This window comes from Pecten maximus, chromosome 4, assembly GCF_902652985.1.
Source record: "Pecten maximus chromosome 4, xPecMax1.1, whole genome shotgun sequence".
NCBI lineage: Eukaryota > Metazoa > Mollusca > Bivalvia > Pectinida > Pectinidae > Pecten > Pecten maximus.
This window is the reverse complement of record NC_047018.1, coordinates 23,450,875-23,473,885: the sequence shown is the minus strand read 5'-3', so window position 1 is coordinate 23,473,885 and position 23,011 is coordinate 23,450,875. Positions and strand designations below refer to the sequence as shown.

Here is a 23,011-nt window from a genome sequence, read left to right as displayed (position 1 = left end):
TTGTGATTTAAGATTCCAAACTTTATTTCCAATCTGTTTAAATAATCTGCTGTATATGATATTTCTAATTACGAATCGCCTGATCAGTCTTAGGTATTAAGTTAGAATTAAACCTCAGCGTTCCTGGCGAATATGGTATTTGTGGTAATCAAAACTTTGCTGATTTCTGCAGATATTAGCTCGAGTTTTAATTAGGATATGTCAATCAAATCAGATTAAGATACAGATGCTTCAATTTGATTGATTGGAAACTGATCCCTGGTCCAAAGATCTTTCAAATACACACGGTGTTGACTTTTCCGGAAATCTCTTCAGAGTCTTCCGTTCTAATTAAACAAACATACAGATACAGCTGATATTCGCGATGATTCTGTCGTGAAGGAAGACGACCAAACACGATATGTATACTAGTATGGTATGTCGACAGTGGTAAATATAGCCCACGATTAACCTGTATAGGTACGTAAAGTACGTCAGTCAACTGTAGGTTGCGCCGATTGTACATATGTAGTTATACACGGCCGAAGATCCCCGTCGGGACGAGCTGACAAAAATACCTCGCTTAGAGAAGTCAGCTCGCCACATTTTAAGAATGGAATGTGCGCTAAAAGTTAAACAGCAATTGCAGTTGAAATAGAAAGATAATGTCAATCCTTGACTTTATGGCACGAAATGGGAGATGAAAACCCTTCTTCCGAATCTGGAAGGGGGGAGGGGGGTCCCCTATAAACCGCGGACACAACAACTCAGATTCCCCAGTAAATGTTGACCAACGTCAGCTTTGCACCAGCCAATCAACCTCTTCGAACCACTGCCCCCTTTCAATAGCCGTCAAGGTAAGGATTACGTTAAAAGGTTCCGCCCAATTCTTCGGTATCGGTTATTCTTGACAGAGTCACGGTAACCCCTTTGTAGGCATCATATACGATAGCTGGTGTCAGTCGAGCTGTCATCCCGGAGAACATACAGCACAGGCGTCACAGCCGCAGAAGCAACACGGAGACGAGAACCCTGCCACCCTGTTCAAGGATCGATTTTCAATTCCATGATCTCCTTATCGGTCATACCCGGCTCCCCAAACATCGCCTGGCGAGCTCCAACAGAAGACTGGTCTGTTACCAACAAATCAAGATTAGCGCACAACTGACCATCTCGATCTCAGTGCCGCACATTTGGCGATCACTCTCACGATCCCCGTTTCCCTGAGACTGACATCGGTCTCACGCAGCACGGGACTGACCCCTATAGACAAACTGTCGATACGTCTTTGTCGTTGGCCCGTTATAACCAAAATACTCTGAAAGCCGACTTTACCCTGTCTATCATTGAACAGTAGTGGACGATTTTTCAATGGCAGAGCTGCATCTAAACAATGTCGAACATGTATTAATGGCTTGGATTCCAAAGAAACAATACGGAGAGAGTCCACCAACTCCGTGCCGAATAGGAAATCCACAGGCCGCAACCGCGACCGCACAGTCGACCTTCAAACTACCAGGTGAACAACGGCACTCGGCTTCAATGTATCGAATATCAAAGGTCGAAACTGTACTTAAACAGTACAAAGGTACACGTATACTTGTGATGAGTTATAAGTAACCGTAGTGATATACATAACAACATACGCCTTGGGGATCACCGGAAATACTTACAGACAACAGATTGTTTCTGGGCCGACATCCTTGTTACGTAAATGGCCTTCAAAAGCGGCATTTTGAAAAAAAAAGAGTTTTGCTCCATGGGTATTTCTCATATGTTGTGGATATTTCTCGCTGGGCCTTTCTTTAAAGGTGTTATTTGATATCATTTAAGCTCCTTTCGTTGAATTCTAACGTTTTATGACTGCGGACTCTTCCTTCACTTCGGAACCCTTCTGACAGAGATGGCGTCAAGAGCGCCACATAGTGGTACATAGTAAAGTCGAGTTTTCCTCCTGACTAAACGTTTTTGAGCTATACCATTGGATACTGATGAGGGACATAATCGGTAACTCGCGAGAGACATGATTGGACGTCCGGAAGATATATGATCGAGCACTCGTACATGTAAATCTTACTGTTAAAAAGACAAATCATTATCGGATTTTATTTATAGTATTAAAGTATATTTAACGCCTGGTCAGATCGACTCTCCTCTCTGGGAAATATTCATGCATTTGATATTATTAGGTTATCAATAAGTATTTAAAATAGTTTAGCTCGGAAATTGTATCATTTATTTGTAGTGGGTGTATGTATAGGATCCACAAAGCAATGTGGCCCAGATGTAGGAAATTACACGTATAGCATACTAAATACCTACTTACCTTACTCTAGGGAGTCTGGCTCCACAAATGTCTTTACTCAGTCATGAAAACATCCACAATATCCCAATAAATATCATTGTTATGATATTCTGGAGAATTGAAATAAAGGATTTAAACGAAAATAACTTATTGCATATAATGCGACCACTTGTCTCATAATTTAACTAAAGGTCTCCCGTTGACAATTGTGTTATCGTGATGGTAGGGTGATCTAGGTATCGGGCTGTATTTATATTAGAGAAAACCACTAAAATAAAAATGAAACTAGTTGTCATGACAATAAAATTGAGTAAACATTACTCTAAATGAGAAATCAATTCAATATTGGGGAACTATTTTGGTATGATTTGCCGCGTCCTAAGTATAAAACAAGAATATGAAGCTTAGACTTATACATTTAACAAAAATAAATTAACATGAAAAGAATATGTTTCTGCAAAGTTTCCAAATATGTGTATTCAAATACTCTTTGGACAATAAAGTGGTCGGTTATTGATTATAGAAAACTGTACAAGATCTTGAGCCGGTTCCATGTGATATGACAATTAACCTGTGTTTCAGCAGCATGGTCCTCCTATGTTCCACATGTTTCCAAATATGTGTATTCAAATACTCTTTGGACAATAAAGTGGTCGGTTATTGATTATAGAAAACTGTACAAGATCTTGAGCCGGTTCCATGTGATATGACAATAAACCTGTGTTTCAGCAGCATGGTCCTCCTATGTTCCACATGTTTTCCCGATAGTCTGATATCTGTCTCCAAATGAAATCGTGATATACAGGTTTTTTTTCTGTCTGGTTAAAATCAGACAACATAAAACTTAGGAGCGTAGGACGGAAATTCGTAATGGAATTGTCATCTGGGTAGACAATTTGATTGTTAAGTGAGCAGAAGACATATTGTGGGACAAACACTCCGGACCATGTAGTCATATCTATTGGGAGCACGGATCTGACGGCACTCCTTCCGACCACATCATCCAACGTTTTATTCCCAGACAGGAGGATACATCATTTGATTTCACTGTTTTTTCCCAGATGCAGTCTCAATTCATCAAATTTATCTAGTAAATGGTAAATGTTTATGATAGTTTATACCGGCATATCTGGTCAAGCTAAGATGTATACTTTTTCTGATTGTATTGATTATTATATTATGGGATGTTCTGGTTCATGCTCCCTCGTCTCATTGCTGTTTATCTCCATATCTGATGGTGTTTGTCGCGTTATTTACTGTTTATGACTTCTATATATGTTATAGGATTTTATACACAATTATTGTTTTCTTTCAAAACAAACGGAACTTTACCCCAGTGTCATTCTCCTGCATATTTCTGCAGTATTTTGATGTTGACATGCTTTTCCTCATTACTCTTTTTATGTCTTCTCTGTGGCCTTGCTTAATGGTTTGTGACTCCACAATATCTACAATATCTAATTTTCGATTTCTTCGCAATGTATTTCTATGATTATTTAGACCTGTTTATGCAGTTTTGATGTTGACTATGTTGACTTGGTTTTATGTTTTGTTTATGTGTGTTGTTACGTCATATTTACATCATATTTAACGTACTTCCTATATTAAGTTCATACAGCTTTTCTGAGACTGATGTCAGTGTATACTAGCTGGAAAAAGGAGTACAAGTTTCCTTTCGGTAGTTATTATTTTACATGATTCTTTGATGGTGTGTTTATGGTGTGGGGTTTATCATTACTAAATACATTTTGATGATATTTGTTGGCCTTTCACAGAGAGTGTTTGCTTGAACACCCTACGTCATTTCCTCATCCAAACCAGTAGCGTATGTGCCCATCTCTGGCATCAGTCGCTGCTCTTACTCTTCCTAACATTGACCTCATCAAGGTGTTACTTGCCCTATGAGGGGTACTACTCCAACGCTGAATGAAGGCCTGCGTGAGTTGAGCGATGTTATATGGGACATTGACGCGATTCCTAATCCTCCAGTCTAGGTAGTTCCACAAGTGCTCGATTGGGGACATATCTTAACTGAATGGTGGTCAATCAAGAACTTGGACGTTATGTGTCAGAAAGTCACGACAATCCTTAGCAACACGGGGCCTCGCGTTGTCCTGCTGCAACATAAGTTTAGGATGATGGATACGAGGGAGAATCTGGTCTCAACACCTGATCCCGATATAGAACTGCTATAAGATAGCCATGGATAACCACGAGAGGTGTTTTTAAGCCTTTATATATCCTTGCCCATACCTTAACAGACCCTCTCCCGAATCTGTCGCGGTCCGTTACTTACAGTGAACAACCCGCATCTCCAAGAGGCCAAACGAAACCAATTAGGTGCATGTGAGAGCAGCCACCGCATTCGCATCTGCGTAAGTGGCGAAATAACATAAGGACGTTATGGGCTTAAAGGGAAACTCCCTCCGCCTATTCCCAACCGTTTTTGACACATTGGCCGACCATTTTTTACGACGGTTTTATGACGTTGCGAATACCCATGCATGATCAGAGCAGTGACCCTACCCCTATCGATTTCACTCAGTCACGGCATTTCCATCGCTGTACGATCGCCTCAAATAGAAACGTTGTGTAACTGAGCTGTACTGTTTGATTTGTAATGATATATCAGCGTATATGGTGCAAGAGTGTCCCGGATGCATACTTTCTTGAAAAATCTGCACGGAGTTAGCTCAGTGTGAAATTTATTTGAATCTAGACCACGTGTCTGAAAGTTATAATAGAAAAACCAAACTTGCGTTTCTTTTTTACTTAATATATGTGTAATGGGATTTATCAGCACGTGTTTCTGTAAAATAATACTTTCGCCATGTTAACCAAACTATCTGTATAACTCATAGGCATTAAAACGAGGACAATACATGAACAAAAACATATTAATTTTCCGGATGGAAAGTGTCTCAAAGATGTGATGACTTTGATAAAAAATGGATCATGTATCAAATAATAACACAACGACATAGATCAGACACAGGATACAATATGTATTCACCTGTTTTATGTTACAAATGCTGGAATACATTACACCACATGGATTACTTCTCTACAACCATATGTTATACAGCTTGATCTAGTGTCAATGTTCACAGTATCGTATATATGTGACAATATGATATTAGTTATTGTAGACAAACATCACTTGAAACAAGGACAAGACATGCAAATGTTTCGATTTAAATGAGATGATACAATATATAAATAATACATTATTAATATCAGCTTAGAGTGATTACATGATTGATTGAAGCATAAAATCTTAATATACATTTCAAGAGTGTCTCAGCAATTCATCATGTTACCAGCATGAACCAATAAGTATATAAGTTGACGTACCTCACTAAAGATGAACAGCACCGCGACATACAAAATAGCGTAGCAATATTGTACTTAAGATGCATCGCTCGCCAAAGGGGTATAGCAGCTACTCAGGTTATACCAAAGACCACTCTGAAATCTATTTAAAGCATCCTACAAAGTACAGGTAAATTCAGCCAGTAATTGATGATTAAATTGTCACGTGTGCATGTATAAACAAACTAAATAGACAACATACCACAAATAAAACTTGAATTAAAATTTGAATTTAAATGCTAATTGATCCATTTTTATATGTCATTTTTCATTTTTTTGTGATCAAGAAATTAATCAATGACATTTGAACTATTTTTGAATCTGTTGGGGTATATGATATTCCTATTACTTTGTTGTCACATGATTCGTTTATGTATGTAAGCGTTAAATAAGCACATCAGTGTTAATCCATGTTGGATAATAGTTCAGCATCACAGTTGGGGTGTTTATGAGTTGATTAACCTTCCAAGACAGTGAACAAGTTAGCAGTCAAATTGACAGTGTGATGTTTCACAAGCTTTGTCAAGGTTAAGCTTGATATGTGTAACCATATGTTCGCTGCGTTTTCTTATTATTTTCTCCGATAAGTGATTCATTGAACGCTGCATTAAATAATGCTGCATCATCGTTTAATAGTAAATATCACACTAACTTCTTTGTAATAGTGACGAATATCGACAAACAGGTCCGAATGTCAATCCATTCTATATGAAACTAATTAGTTATCAAATCCAAGTAACACTTGTTTAACAAGATCTGTTCCATCCATAGTTTCTCTGTTTAGAAGAAATGTTATCCATGAGCTGATCTTAGTCGATAATCATTGCTATCCTTGCTTTTTCTTGTGGAGGGGTTGATTGTGGAGTGGTTGTTGTTTAAAATCCAAATCAGGAGTTAGGAGGCACTGCAGTTTGTTGTAATGTTGTATATCTCAGATGGCGAAATCCATTCTAAAGTTAAACCTGAAAGTAGGAAAGGATTGCATTTAGTCAAACGTAACCTGGTGATAACATTCATTATCTGGTATTTCTTGGACCATTACATCAATTGAAACCAGTTCGGGCTGTAATGTCTAAATGGCGTTTGTAGTTATCTTTAATAGCATCATCAATTACATTTCATCTCATTTCTAAATAAAATGTCAATGCGATAAGTTAATTCTTAATTGATTCCCGTTCAATCTCGAATCAATTAAAACTAGTGCTAATTGATTCTGATTTATTGCACATGCCGATAAATGATCAGATTTTGGTGATATTCATTTTAAATTCATCGGGAAGTGAAAAGATGTTCTGTTTAGTGCATTTTAACAGTTTTCTGTGAATTATTTTACACTCGACAACATCGTATGCAGTCTTGAGGGCTACTTAAATGTAGATCAAGGCTACGATGCTACAATGCCGACAGCCTATACACCGCCTGTCACAAAAAATGCTACACTTCAGATAGCATATACACGGCCTGTCACAAAAATACTACACTGCTAACAGCATATACACTGCCTGTCACAAAGATACTACACTGCCAACAGCCTATACACCGCCTGTCACAAAAGTGTTACACTTCCGACAGCCTATACACTGCCTGTAACAAAGATACTACAGTGCCAACAGCCTATACACTGCCTGTCACAAAAATGCTACAGTGCTAACAGCCTATACACCGCCTGTCACAAAAATGCTACACTTCCAACAGCCTATACACCGCCTTTCACAAAAATGCTACACTTCCAACAGCCTATACACCGCTTGTCACAAAAATGCTACACTTCCTACAGCCTATACACCGCTTGTCACAAAAATACTACAGTACCGGCATCCTATAACACAAACAAACGTGATGTACTATTAACAAGGCATCGCAAACGATACCAATCCCCTCGCGTGCTAACACATGAACTCTGACGCAAAATGGGGGGTGGGGTTATTGCAGGACATTGAAATAACATCAGTTGTCATTTGCACTGAACTGCAATAGACATGGATGGGCTTATTATCAGGCATGGGCTATCGAGGTATTGCCATGCTGGACCAATATATGAAGTTTGGTCAGGATCCGTTCAAAAGTAAGTCGCAAGAGCGCTGACAAAAAGTGAACATACGTACGTACGTACTTACGTACGAACGGAACACTATATCCCCTCCCCGACTTTCGTCGCGAGGGGATAATGATCGTTTATAAGATCTGACACAGACAACGTTCAACGAGATACTCGAACGACCAAGAACATTCTATTTAAAATGTAATAATGAAAATATACACATACGTTTACAAATGAGCGAACACACTTGTTTACATTTTAACGACTGGTCTGCTATTTTTTCCTCCATTTTACGTTTGAAAAGACCCATTGTTTATGAGTGTGTGACACAGGGGCCATGCTCAGTAAGCTTTATGTTATTGTAAAATATAAATTAATTCATTACGATTTTGAAAGACAAGTCACTGTTCGCTGTTGTCCTCCCACATCGCTTGTATGTCATATCGCGGTCAGTTTCTCCACAACGTGTACATATACGTTATGTATTCGATACACCGGAACATGCAATGTATATACCTACGTACATATGGGATCGCCTACTTTGCGTATCCCATGAAAAGTCACTGTAACAGGTTTGTAGAGGCGGAACACGGCAGATATTTTTCGAGATTCAACTAATTATTTTTTCTTCTTTAAATTCAAAATTTACAATTTTTTATACAATATCTATATAATAGCATCATAATCTTAAATAGTCTGAATAATATAGATATTGTAATGTATGTATTGTGTATTTGTATGTATGTATAAGAAAATCAATAAAAAATTTGAAATGTAAAAAAAGTTTAAGCTTATTGTATAAAAAAATCTTAAAACAGTCTGTTCTTGCTTTAAACCGATCATAATACTCTTTGTCGGCGCTGTATCATCACTAAAGATAACGCGGTAGTGCGATGAAAATCACATTGCGTACCCAATGGCATTTAAAAGAAGATGCCCCCCCCCCCCCCCCCCCCTTCTAGTGATAACCTCTGGTTTTTTTCACTTTTTAGTCAAAGGATTGTACATAAGACACAAAGGTAAATAAACCTTTAAAAAGGAGTAAATAATTGCTATATTACATATAAACAATACGTAGTGACGATTACTGTTTTCACGTGAAAATTAGTTAAATGGATTTCATAGAGTTCATTAATTTCATTATTTTTCCGGATTTCGTTGGACAGATGCAGTGTTGCCGTACCTTTCCTTGACAAAATCACATATCACATTTTGGTATGACTTACCTGTAAGAAGGTGACAATGATTTATATATAATGAAAAACATATTAAACCATGATTTATATATAATGAAATACATAGTAAATCATGATTTATATTTAATGAAATACATGGTAAACCATGATTTATATTGAATGTAATTAATAGCAAACCATTATATATTTAATAAAATACATAGCATCCATTATTTATATATAATGAAACAATAGTAAACCATGATTTATATATAATGAAAAAATAGTAAACCTTGATTTATATGTAACGAAATGCATGGTAAACCCCGATTTATATTGAATGAAATACATGGTAAACCATGATTTATATATGATGAAATACATAGCAAACCGTTATTTATATTGAATGTAATTAATAGCAAACCATGATTTATATATAATGAAACAATAGTAAACCTTGATTTCTAATTAATGAAGCACAGTGTAAACTGATATTTCAATTTATTGTCATTTATAGTTTTAAAACCATGATTTCCATTTAATGAAATACACAGTAAACCATGATTTAAATTTAATTAAATATATGGTAAACCGTGATTTACAATTAATATAATTAATAGTAAACTATGATTTATATTTAAATAATTAATAGTAAACTATGATTTATATTTAATATAATTAATAGTAAACCATGATTTATGTTTAATAACAAATGTAATTAATAGTAAACAATGATTTATGTTTAATGAAACACGAAGTTAACCGAAATTTCAATTTTATGTCATTTATAGTATCAAAACCATGATTTACATTTAATAAAATATATACATTGTTGTACATTGATGCAACTTGTACATTCCAATGACGTCACATTGTTTACAGGTCCTGTGTAGTGTCTGCGCTGCTCGACACGAAGGCTTCATTCTGTGATTCTAAAATGTTTTTGTTTATTTTCTTATGTTTAAATTGATCAGATATGATAAAGCAACATCAGCCAATACGAGGTATACATGTAGTTTAACGAAAAAAACAGCAACATCGGCTGTCATGGCAACGACGAGGACGAAGGTTTTAATTAATAACGACCTACTGTATTCCAATACCGAATCAAGAACATAACCCAAAAGCAATACTTATCAAAAAGATCAGAGCGTGAAGTATAAGTATATAAACAACAAAAGAGCTGTACACACAGTCCAAATCATTTTTAAAAAGTAGTGAATGAATTGGCACTTCATCAATTAATACCATTTTCCTACGCAACCGTTGAATACGTGAACAAGAATAAAAAGAAGAAAGTACAGCACTTTCACGAAACATAATCGCGTATTCTGGCTATATTCGTGCCGGTCACATCATCATGCGAAAACGCGATGACAGAAAAAAACCCATCAGGATCAGGGTGTTGGTCACCCAACATTGAAATCCGGTTGTTAAAAATACAGAACTGACGAGGAAGTTATTGAATAATTTATCTATTAAAAAATATAATGACTTTTGTTCTGTGCAATTATAAATGCAACATTAACCAACATGGGAAAAATGATTGGTACTTTTGACGAGACTAATTTAATTGCAGAATATACCTACTTTGGTGTAGAGAATACCTAATTTACTGAACATATGAAATGGAAATTGCCGAGAAAAGCGCTTCACTTCTAGCAACGAGGTGTTGATTGGTAAGCTAATCCTTCCATAACATTCATCTTAGTCTGAATAATCGAGTTTTATTTAACGTTGGGCGCGTGATGACATTTAATGAAGGGGTTTTTATTATTAGAGGATTGAGACACACGGGGACGGTACTTTTGAATATGAATTCTGAACGAGTACTTGCTGGATCATGCATGTGGCAGAATAGTACAGCTTTTTCTAGCACCATCAGTAAAGCTCGCAACCAAAAATGTCACAAACAAAAAGAAAATAGCCAAATCTGAATAAGTTTCATTTATTTACCAGGTACGTTAATCAAAGGTTCGATCTTATTTGAGAAAAATATGAAGGAAGTGTTTATATTCTGCATCAGTGACACATATGCAGAATATAAACACTATAACTTAAACATGGAAGGTAGTATACATGTGTTACTGGAGTCTCGGGTGATTTCTGGACAACACAAGATGTAGCTCACATTAGCTTGTAATGTCTCGGAATTACCATATTGTTTGATAATGAAAGTGGTTTCAAAACTGGTGTTAGACTATTAGACTATGGGGAAATATGAGGATTGATATGGGAACCATAAGGGGTAGGACCAGGCTGGTTTAAGCGTATCAGCGCGAAGTTATAAACGTTATAGTATTCAAGAAATGTAAATTAAATGGAAAATGTATAATGTATATGAAAATAAAAATAAAAATAATGATAAGAAATAGAAACTTTTATAACAAGCTACCACAATGAATGTGAATTGTGACATTAAAACCGTTTGTGATGACATTGATATTTAATTACATAACAAGGGTTATAGGTAATGTGTCGAACATTAACAATACTCGTAACAACACAGATCCACCGAAGACAGAGGTGTACCACGCACCTTTTATCAATTTGTGTGTGTTTTATGTACGAGTACTAATATAATCAAAGTAAATAAGCTAGTGTTACCACTCTAACCAGGGTAAATAAGCTAGGAGTACTACTCTTGCCAAAATAGATAAGCTTGTAGTACCTTTCTGCCAAGGGCAAATAAGCTAGGAGTACCACTATAACTAAAGTAAATAAGCTAGTGGTACCTTACTTACCAGGGTAAATAAGCTAGAAATACCACTCTAACCAGGGTAAATAAGCTAGTTGTACCTTTCTTACCAGGGTAAATAAGCCAGAAATACCACTCTTATCAGGGTAAATAAGCTAGTGGTACCTTTATTACCAGGGTAAATAAGCTAGAAATACCACTCTTATCAGGGTAAATAAGCTAGTGGTACCTTTCTTACCAGGGTAAATAAGCTAGAGGTACAACTCTGACTAGGATTAATAAGCTAGGAGTACTACTCTAACCAGCGTATATGGTCTGCAGATTTCAATGTGTGACTGTTTCGTTTGCCGTGAAAATAAAATTCTTGGGACGGGCGAATACTTTACGCCTGCTTGCCGTCGTCGCTCTGTAGAAAACGGCAAATTATTTAAAAGGGACAGTGATAGAATGAGACGCTAGAGACCACATGCCATGACACAGTGTGGTAATGCTGTTTTGATGAATACACCATTTATTGGAAAGGCATCGTCAAAACTGTTTGAAGCCAATGTGATGTGAGGAGTCAAAATCGTTATAAGTTAAAGAATCGTATTAACACGTACACGTATCTTTGTGTAAAACACAAGGATATTTAAATCAATTTTACTAAGTTTTATCAGTATGAATAAATGGCACAAAATATGAAATGTAAAAATGGTACGGACCTCAATAATCAATCTATGGAATGTTGGGAGCGGGATATAATCATATATAGAGACCGTTATTAAATCTTACATCATATACAGAATGGCGTTGGCCGTATTTACCCAATATGTCGCGATATTAGATAAAACATACCAGGCTTCCAAAACAAATACATTTTACTTTTACTTCACTGATCGTTGTGATATTCAGCCATGACCTACATTTTACTTTTATCTCCCACTAGCGACACTTAGATATTGGTACTTTTTCCGCAATGGTAAACAAAGAATATGACTAAATATAGCGGCTTTTCTAAAGTCTATTGTTAACATTGTTCAATGATTATACTGTAGACGGGGTGATCCGAATTGTTATGGGAAAGATATTTCAATGAGAGAATAATTAAGTCTGCAGTGAAAGGACGAAAATAATTGGTACAATAGAACATACGCATTATGGGAACAACATATCCCATTTTGTTATGATTTTTTTAATTATTATTTGAACAGAATGCAAATCGCGCGAGTTTATGACAGAAAGTCGTCTGAATTCGACAGTGTACGTAAGAGTGCCAGTAATCCAATAGAACGCCCTCAAGAATTCTGTACTTGTAATGGGAGATGTTGTCTGAAGTGTCAGTGACACACACTAAGAATTCCAAGGCATGTCTAACGGGCTGTCAGTTAATGTAGAAAACAGTGGTTCAAGACAAAGAAGTGGGACGCTCTTCAGACACCATGATTCAGTATTCGTTCACGTATTTCAGTTGTTTTTGTAGAAGTTGTCAGCTTGTACAATATGCAGCTTCTTTCTCAGTATGTGAAGAAAACTTTTCATTTTCGTAATACGAGCCAAATATTATGTAAGTGAACTTTCCGATTGTAGGAAAATAAATATTCAGTCTATCAGGTGTTTTCTTGACCAGACAAACACCACATCAATAGTAACAGACTAAGGGGTAGCTGGGACATTACATATAGCGTGTGTTCTATAAATTATTCAGTGTTTATCTGGGGTTAGCGACAGTGGTCAACATTAGAAATGCATTCTAATTATTTCGGTAGACAGAATGAAGGAGGTCGTACTCCAGACCGTCGCTTATAAAGACAAGAGCGCTCAGTCTGTCCGAATCCACTAGAAAATATTGCCCAATAGTCTGTTAATATAGTTATCTTTAATCCGAAAGATATTTGTAGCCATACTGAAGTACACATGCCCTTCATATTGTCAGAGTGTAAGTTCATTCGTAGTTCCACAGGGAAAGGGAATAATGACTTCTTAAGTGTTCAGCGAGTAATGGGATAAGAGTTTACTAATGACTGTTTCATATCTTTCAATACAGTCATAATATAATTATACCGAACTTAAGTGACCCATAAGTGAATTGACGAAGTATTTTTAGAATATATAGCAGTTTTCCAAGGGAAGGATTTAATTATATACTAAAAGAAAATGCCACCTTTGTACCTTCCTGCAAACCGTTTCTTTCTTTAACAAATTGTCGTTGGTCAGATTGCCGTTGTTGTTGTTTTGCTAACGTTGTTGTTGTTGTTGTTGTTGTTGTTGATGATGATGATGATGATGATGATGATGATGATGAATTGAATGTGAGATTTATGTATGTACTGTATATATTTGTACTGATAAACCGTAAGGTGTTAAAGTAATAAATGAATATAATTGAATTGAGTTTGACAATGTCCCCGTAGTTTCTCGTGAAGCAGACTTCTATCAAATGAATTGTACTAGCAACACAAGCCGCATTTTCCTTAAAATTAGATATCAGAAAGTAAATATATATGCCCTTGTTCCTATCGTGTGTCACTCACTGCGGTGTAACCATTACGTACATCATCAATACACTATAATTCCCCGTGTCATCATTTTGTGATAACAACGAGTGTCCTCTCACTAGCATATACATGTACCAGTAACATCCATTCAAGGAGTGCTACATCCGGTGTTGTGACAATAACGAAAACTTTATTCAATAAATATCCAACGTGTTATTGCAAATGAATTTACTATCCACCTAGTAAGGACGAGTTGGAGTTATTTATCACTAAATGATACATATCTACTGTAACACACGAAAGAGTTCACTATTCTGTTACTTTACACTGTTTCAAACGATATATCGAATCTATAGCCGTATATTAACTTAGCTACAGGGGAATTTGATTAAAAACAATACAACGTTAGAATTCAAGATCAATGACGAGTCAAAGACAAACAACATAGCTGTGAGACCTAGCATGTTGACACCTTGGCTAATCAGTGATACATCACTAAACATTTTACGTTTTTTCCCTTTCAAGCCTGACACATTAGAGCGATAGTTGAACGTCACTGTAACATACCTCGATCTATCTGAGTTTATGGAGGATGTAAAATTGGTAAGCGGTTCAAATTTAACACAAAAATGCAAGAATGGTCCGACATTGCGGTAATTGATTATAACCAGGAGTAGATGTGAACATCTTTCGGAGTAATTTGTCAAAAGAAATTTAATGGAAAACAGATATCTTACTAGCTGTATTTCAATTTCCCAAGGGCGAAAAGCATTTTTTTCCGAATTTCCGTTAAAAGGCAATCAGAACAAAGAGCGTTTGTGTATGGAAACACGTGATAAACAGAACAATCCATAATACATGCCTCGGATGTCTACCAAACATCGAACACGAAATCCCTGCATACAGTCATCACAATTCCTCAGGGAATCGAGATTTGTAGGATTGGCCGATCATCGATCTCTTTGTTATTTACACTGGTATCTCGTTATTTAGTTAAGTGGTGACCTTATCTGGTGAACCATGGAACATCTAAACAGCACTTACAGAATGGGACAATCTATAACACAATAATAAAAAATCTCCCGAAATGTCTTCGTATATATGTACACCAACTTGTAAGAACAAACGCGCATATCGAATATTAAAACCCTTGCATATCAATTAATATCTCCTAAGCTTAAACTTCAGCTGTAAACATCATCTTATTTCGATTAGAAATACTTGTATATATATGCTAAAATTGTATATTATTGATACCACAGGCACAAGAAAAGTCATAGGACATGTTAATGACTACACTCTGTCCGTTCGATCTTTCAACCTTGAGCTATAAAACCTGTCCAGCTCATTCAAAATCAATGTTCTAGACCTATCGTCATTCCATGTGATATCCTTTGAGGATTCCATGATCGTGATCTTGGTTTTTTGTAATTCTTGTTTTGCCAGAAAACCAAATGCCTTTCGCAATGCTTGCAGACAGAAATACCGCAACCCCCCCCCCCCCCCCCCCCCCTATGCAGCTTCCTTAACAAACGAGGCATGCAATAAATGCGTTTTTATTTCTCCATTATAGCAATGTTCCCAAAAGTGTCTACATGCGATATTGAATTGTGCATAATATCTTCCTAAGAGCGGGACCCGAACCTGGTGATTTATACACATTAATGATATTACAACCAAGTACCCACCGAAATAATTTAATTCCGATTTCCATTCCAAACGGTAATTGAGATTTCCCGCAGTTTGTGTTATCGTAATAGGCCGACGAGAGCGGACTAATATAGAGAAAGCCTCCACAAACGGTTTTAAAACAAACGTTCTTACTTTCACATTAATCATGATATAGCTTTCTCGTTATAGTACTAGGTTTTTGTGTAGAAGAAGAAACAGTTTAAACACGAAAAGAGTTCAAGCTGAAACTCGCATTTGTCAAATGTAATTGTTTTATTAAGCAACATCGACAAGACCTTACGATAAAACCAATTCATTTTCAGACAAGAACCGAATACAGACACGCGAAACTGTTACTGACAAGACGGAGATATCTTCAAAGATTTTGAAACGTTAGATTTTAAATGAACCAAAGAAAACACCGTCATAAACAAATTATCAATGTGTCTTCTGAAGTTTGAAAGTTGTTTGTTTATAAACATACATTATACCTGTTTCTGGACGTGATGCAAATTATACTACATCCCAGAGCAGTTTAATTTAGGCTATTTCTTTTCGAGTTCATCACGATAGTGAAGAGTATTATGTACCTCATATTCTACAAAGTAATACTTATATGGGAAGGTCAATATTATACACTACGCCTTATAGAAATTACCAGGGATGGTCGAAAGTTTTATCAAAATAATGTAACGAAATTCTAAAGCCGAAGCACAGGTAGATAAACAATAAGTAAGCAAGATATAAATAAAAGGTAGCACAAATGGTCATCTTCGTCAGAGATTAGTATCATCGACAAACAAAACAATAACTTTGTATGAATATGAACTTAGTTTAATTATAGAAAGACGTACCATACAGATGTGTTGTCATTTGGTTACTTGAACAATGCTGGGGACAATATTTATTAACCAAAAATATAACTCAATGGAAAAAATCATTCTTTTTGAAATAGGGAAGGATTGTACAGTATTCATTTGTAAAAAGGTGGATGTAGGATAGATTTCAAAGAACATGGAATAGTCCGACCTTGCTCTTTGTGAAAATGAGGTTATTGCATGTTTCCTTTATAATACCTGAACATTTCTTCTTTTAGTGTGTTCTAAACTTCCTCTACGGTTTTTCATTCCTAGCATCACTAACGTGTTCTGGAACGACGCTGTTTATTCTGATTCTTCAATGAATGTAGTTGTAATAAAACAAAGGATAAAACTTTTTTTTTGTAATATTAAATAGTTATACATTATATACAGCCATTAAGATATTACGCATGGTACATATGCAAACAGTATATTCAAACTTTGTAGCTATTGTTTTAGCTGCAGAAACAAGAACGTTGTACTTTCAATATGAGAACGTAGACTAAGAATGTGGCGCCCATGGGGGAGAGCAGTGCAACTATTACAAACTAATAATTGAGAATATGCCAATTTCTCTTTTTTCTGTAATTACCAATACTGAGATAAGTGGGTAATCATCACTGAAAATCCGACAGAAAACACCTAGGTGATGTTAGAGGAAGTACAACATTGAATGTCGTTACTATGCGCCTCAGATTCTTTACTTCCACCAAGGTATCTCTGATCATTCTGTGACACAGTTGTGGAGAGATGAAGGAAGGTAATGTTCAATAAATGTGCAAAAAGACAAGAAGCTTTGACAGCAAACTATAGTAATAGCACGGAAGCAATATAAATATAACGATATTCAACTATTATATATAAAAAAAATGAAAATACGTCGTCAAACATCAAACATGGATATTCAGGATATACCAAGAGGAGAACAGTGCTGACATTCATTATTATACGTCTCAAGCAATAATGTGCTAGGGATACAATGTTGACATTCATCATCAGTCACAGTAAATGATGTGCTGGACAAACGATGTTGACATTCATCATCTGTCACAGGCAACATGCGCTTGATATACAATGTTGACATTCATCATCAGTCACGATCAATGATGTACTGGATATACAATGTTGACATTCATCATCAGTCACAGGCAATGCTGTGCCGAAGAAGAAATGTTGACAAGGGATATCATATGATAGACATTCTATAAGTGTTGTTTCGTGCGTTTGTGCTGACTTATTGTCGGCGCTTCACAGATGTTTGTTTCGCTGACATTTGCCACTAGCATATTCGATCTTGACGCATATGCACATGGTGAGGTTGATTTATGATGTTGACTTTCATCATTTTAAAACTCTTCGCTAATGACAGACTAAAATAATGACGACGGCAAGGTCGCGTGTCAGGAAATAACAAATGTGTATTCCCTGTCTTGCTGTCAGCCTTGCGCCGCAGTGGGATGGGATTCTGCTTCATCCATGACATGTGACAGCCTGATTCCATATGTGATGTGAGGCATGTTGCGCCATGGACATGACCCGTAGAATCATAAGAAATATGTTATAAAGGGATTTGTTGTTTATGAGAATGGCATGAGTGTAGAATTCCTGCATTCTAGGAATTGAACAAAAACTAATATTTGAAATATGTTTATGTTGCAGTGTAAAACAAATTGTAAAAATCTTCTGTTCTTAAAGCAAGCATTCGATCGATAGACAGTTTTTCATCTTGCTCGAGTTTCAGGACTGAATAAATAGCGTGTTGTACCCTTTACCGTTACATGCTGTGATGCATTCCTCAGAAACAGATAATTTAAGTGTTCCGTCATGTTTGTCCAATCTGTTGTGCGCTGCGTACTCCTACTCGTTTGATAAAGAATACTTCAGCGATGTATTCTATGTACAACATCCCCGCTACACGAAATTTCAATTACATATGGGTAGAATACTCAAATAACTGACAGAAAGAGTACACACCATATTAAATAGATAGTACAGTGACGTACTCGGCAGAAAACTAGAGGAGGTATTTATATTACAGTCAGATTAAATACAGAGTAGCAGCATGTTGTAGATGTCATCGGCCGAGTTCGTAGACCAACGTTTGCATAGCTGTATTGGAGACACTGTGATAATATAGTCCTATCGGCATTATAAGATATGTTCTGTAATTGTATATTACGTTCTCCCTAAGACTCTTAAGCGACGATCGATTTCATATTCAGACCCATTTATCTGAGACATTATTCATTATTTTGCGTTATCGATCCTGAGATGATCTAACCTATTCTATTGTTTTGGTTTGAGAGATATGTCCAAATTACATAATAACAGTTTTGTATCCTATGTTACATAAATTGCCTTTGTGACCTTAGTTATATAACATACATCTAAGGGCGTAGCTTTCATAGCACTCTTCCTTGCCTTTCGTTACATAACGTACTTTGTTAACCTTGGTAACATAGCATACTACCACTGCCCTGCAGGTGGGGCGTAAGAATTGTACCTGCTGCCCCCAATGCATGATCGTAAGAGGCGACTAAATTTGGGATCTTATCTTTTCTCTTCTTTCTTAGCAACTTTCTTCTTCCTAATGTCTCCCTTGACAATGCCTCACTTTTCGCCTTTAGTTGAGCGTTCGCCCCTGTGAGGAAGGTTTTGGGTTCTGGTCCCTGGCCGAGACATACCAGAGTCTTTAATAATGGTATTTGCTACTCCTGCTTAGCGCTAAGCATATTGGGAGTGGGACGACTGGTTCGCCCGTTGTCAGTATAATGTGACCGGGTGGGTAGTCCTGATGGGTGTCTTCGGCAGTATGCTTCAGTGAGATGGCATTATAAATCGGCAAAAGTTCCGGCCTATCACAAGGAGACTTAACACGAACATACCGCAGCCTCCCAAAACACACATACGCACTCACCACACGCATACATGTCGCACGCACGGGAGGCCGTCCTTAAATGACCTTAGCTGTTAATAGGACGGTAAACAAATAAAACCAAAACCAAACCAAACCAAAGCATACTACCGTGTCCCTGGGTTTAGTAACACTCTTTCCTCCTTTATTACATAATTCACTTCTTTGCCCTACTTTACATAACTCATTCCCAGCGGTATAGCAAATCCTTTTTTGAAGTGTAAGCCTTTTTTTGGGCTACGTTTGTTGTCACATTCGTCGAAGTATCAGGAGAATGATTAATCTTGACATCGACTCTTTTTTTGTATAGAACCAAATACAGTAAAGAGCTGTGATTCCGCATCAAAATCTTATGTAGGGACCGGTGGTTTGAGGCGTTGTAATACATTTCTACTGCTTTATTTAGTAAACTTGAAGTAATACAATAAGAAAAGAAAACAATAATAAGAAAAAAAACTGATGAAGATAAATTACAGAGTATGCTTAAGCTCTTAAGGATATATAATTGCTACGCCGCTGATTTCAAGTCCTACGTTGCATACCACACTTCCGTTTCTTACGTTAGATAACACACTTCCGTGTCCTACGTTAAATACGTTACATGTATACGTTACTCCCATTTCCTAGTTTACATTACATACTTTAGTGTCCTACGTTCCTTCGGTTTCTTATGTTATATGACATAGTTATGTGTCCTAAATTTACGTTACATACGTTACTTCCGTTTCCTAGTTTACATTACTTACTTCAATGCCCTACGTTTCATAAGTTTCTTCGGTTTCCTAGGTTATATGGCATATTTATTTGTCCCAAGTTACATGAGTTACTTCCGTTTCCAAGGTTATATGACCTACTTCTGTGTCCTAAGTTACATAAATTACTTCCGTTTCCAAGGCTATATGGCATACTTCTGTGTCCTAAGTTACATTTATATATATAAGTTACTTCCGTTTCCATGGTTATATGGCATATTCTGTGTACATATTTACATTACATACCTCCAGGTCATTGGCAACATAGCATACCACCGTGTATAGGATGATGAGTCTAAACCCTTGATCATAAAAAATAAGCAACTGTTTGCTGGATCTGGCATGGTCTAAGCTTTGTAAAATGGAATGGGTTCCTTGTTTATTCTACGCGAAACTAGCACACATCCTTCCAGTACAGTGTCTGTGCATAATGTATGTAATTTAAGAATGCAAATACAGGTTTGATATCTAACATTTCAAATAAAAAGTTCAAAGAAGCTTTTGTTTCTGTTCATGTAATCTTAATTTAAGATTAACCGTATGACAGCAAATACTCCTAGACGACAAACACGTAGTCTTGGTACCTGGTAGTTTGTCTCCCAAACATGCGGAGATACTTTGATCATATAAATTGTGAATATCAACAGAATAAAAGCGCATTAACTACAAATTAATTTTACTTTGGAAATGTCAAGTGATTTCTTACAAACTCATATTCTCATTTATTAATGATAATACGATTACATCCATGTTAAGATATTGCCTATCCTGCCAGAATGTGTAATGTGTATATATAACAACATATCGTGTGTAGATGTAGATGTACAACTTTATCTTCAGACATGACCAACAGAAGCGATATAAAAAGTAAAAGAATGTCAGATTTGAAAGCGATTGTCTGTAATGTCTGTAATGCCTGTAATGATTACAGCATATAATGGTTTGTGTTTGTCTAAACGGCAGTGTAAATCAAAACTTACTTCGTCAACAAGTTCCAATGGCCTCCTACAGAATTGCGTTTTTTTTTTGCTGATGTTGTTATCACTAACGAGAAAATCTTCACCGAAAACAACAGCAATCGATATCATTTTAATATAACAAAATGCCTGAAGACCATTACGATACCGTGACCAAATACAATTAGAAAAAAAACACATTACAAACACGTTTGTGCCAAAGCCCTCCTGAGGTGGCTGATAGCTGGCGGGAACTAATCAGTCGGGAAAAGAGCAGAAATCCTTATTTTTCAAAATACGTGATTATATTCCCAACGTCAAACATGAATCCGAGCAATCAAATGCTAACTCCTGCAGTCAAAGTATAACCAGAAAAGTTGTGACAATCCGTCATCGAATTGTCAAATGGTCGGAAAATGACCAATGATATAAGTGTAGTATTACATGTCGAGAATGGTCGATATACAAAATGTATATGGATAGACACGTGATAAACACATTGTTTATAAATATTACTTAAAAAAACACCCCAACAACAACCTGTTGGAGCACGTGGTCTTATCCTGTACACGTTTGCATGTGTCTGCATGCAAATCTAAACTTGTGTGATTTTGCCCTCGTTCAATATATTTTAAGCCTGAAGTATGGTTTCAGTATTATGTTGTTATTCTCTGTTTTTTTTTATAATATTAAGTAAAATGTAAACTTGATTTATTTAAATCAATTACGACACAAGTTATAACAACTTACAGTAACCATGTGTTTACCAGGGTGGAAGTGCGTGAGGGCCCTTACCTAGGGAGGAAACTGAAGTAAGTGGTCGGGCAGGTGACCCTTTTTCACGTCCGACCAGGGAATCGAACTGCGGCCGCTCAGATGAAAGGCAAATGCGTTACCACTGTGTCACCCGACCACTCAAGTCGTTTAGTCGTTAAGACACATATCGACACATACTGCATTTCCTTTGTATATTTCTTTCCAATAGATTTAGTTAATTGCCCATGCCTATCTTGTATTGTTTTCAGAATCAACTCTTTCTTATAATTAACTAATGGTATTGTATATGTATTGTGCCGACTGCTTAATGAGTGTAAATAATCCAATGACACAGCTCTATTATATAGACATCTAGAATACCTTGCCATATTACACTACGGCCATATGTATTGCTAGCAAACACTCATTATACAATACATACAAATATTTCAGAACATTCCTGTCATAGCGAGTTTTACTGTTGGGTATTCTGTGATTTGTATTGTCTGATGAGTTACATGTATATTGTGATCAATGTGTTCTCTACGTCTGTTTCATATTCAAACACGTTGACAGTAAATCTTGTATTAATATTCACTGTACTGTGATTTACATTCATTGTACATTCAAATCTTGTGATTAATAGGAAATTATCACACAAACTTAAAATACATCACTGCTTCGATATAAAGTACACCATCGGTATATTATCTTTTCCAAAGTCTAATTCTAATAATGATTATCGTCATAAAGAAAACGGATATAATTAATGTATACAGCTTCCAAAGGCGAGAAAGACATGTAGTCAACTACTATGCAGGGATGGGGATATAGAAGCGTCGTGTAACATTAGTTTGGTCCATAGCCTCGGTAAATCTGACTATGAATACCCAGGATAGCATTCCTATTTCCTTATTAAAAGGAGAGTTACATAACATATATTCAAATATTCAGAAATGGAACTCACGAGTTCATATGGTACACTTGTCGCTTATAGCGGAATTATGGCTTTTAAAGATTGAACCTTTTCGGTACACTTGGGAAATACCAATATC

At 36.3% G+C, this 23,011-nt stretch overlaps 1 long non-coding RNA gene across 1 annotated transcript in view; it reads right to left on the bottom strand.

Annotated features, from left to right (window-relative positions):
- Window positions 1–5,268: 5,268 nt before the first annotated feature.
- The window catches only part of LOC117325552, a 43,569-nt gene continuing 25,826 nt past the window's right edge, over window positions 5,269–23,011 (bottom strand). The window contains exon 2 of the long non-coding RNA XR_004532287.1: window positions 5,269–6,618. This is a non-coding gene — a long non-coding RNA (uncharacterized LOC117325552). The remainder of the gene's footprint in view (window positions 6,619–23,011) is intronic.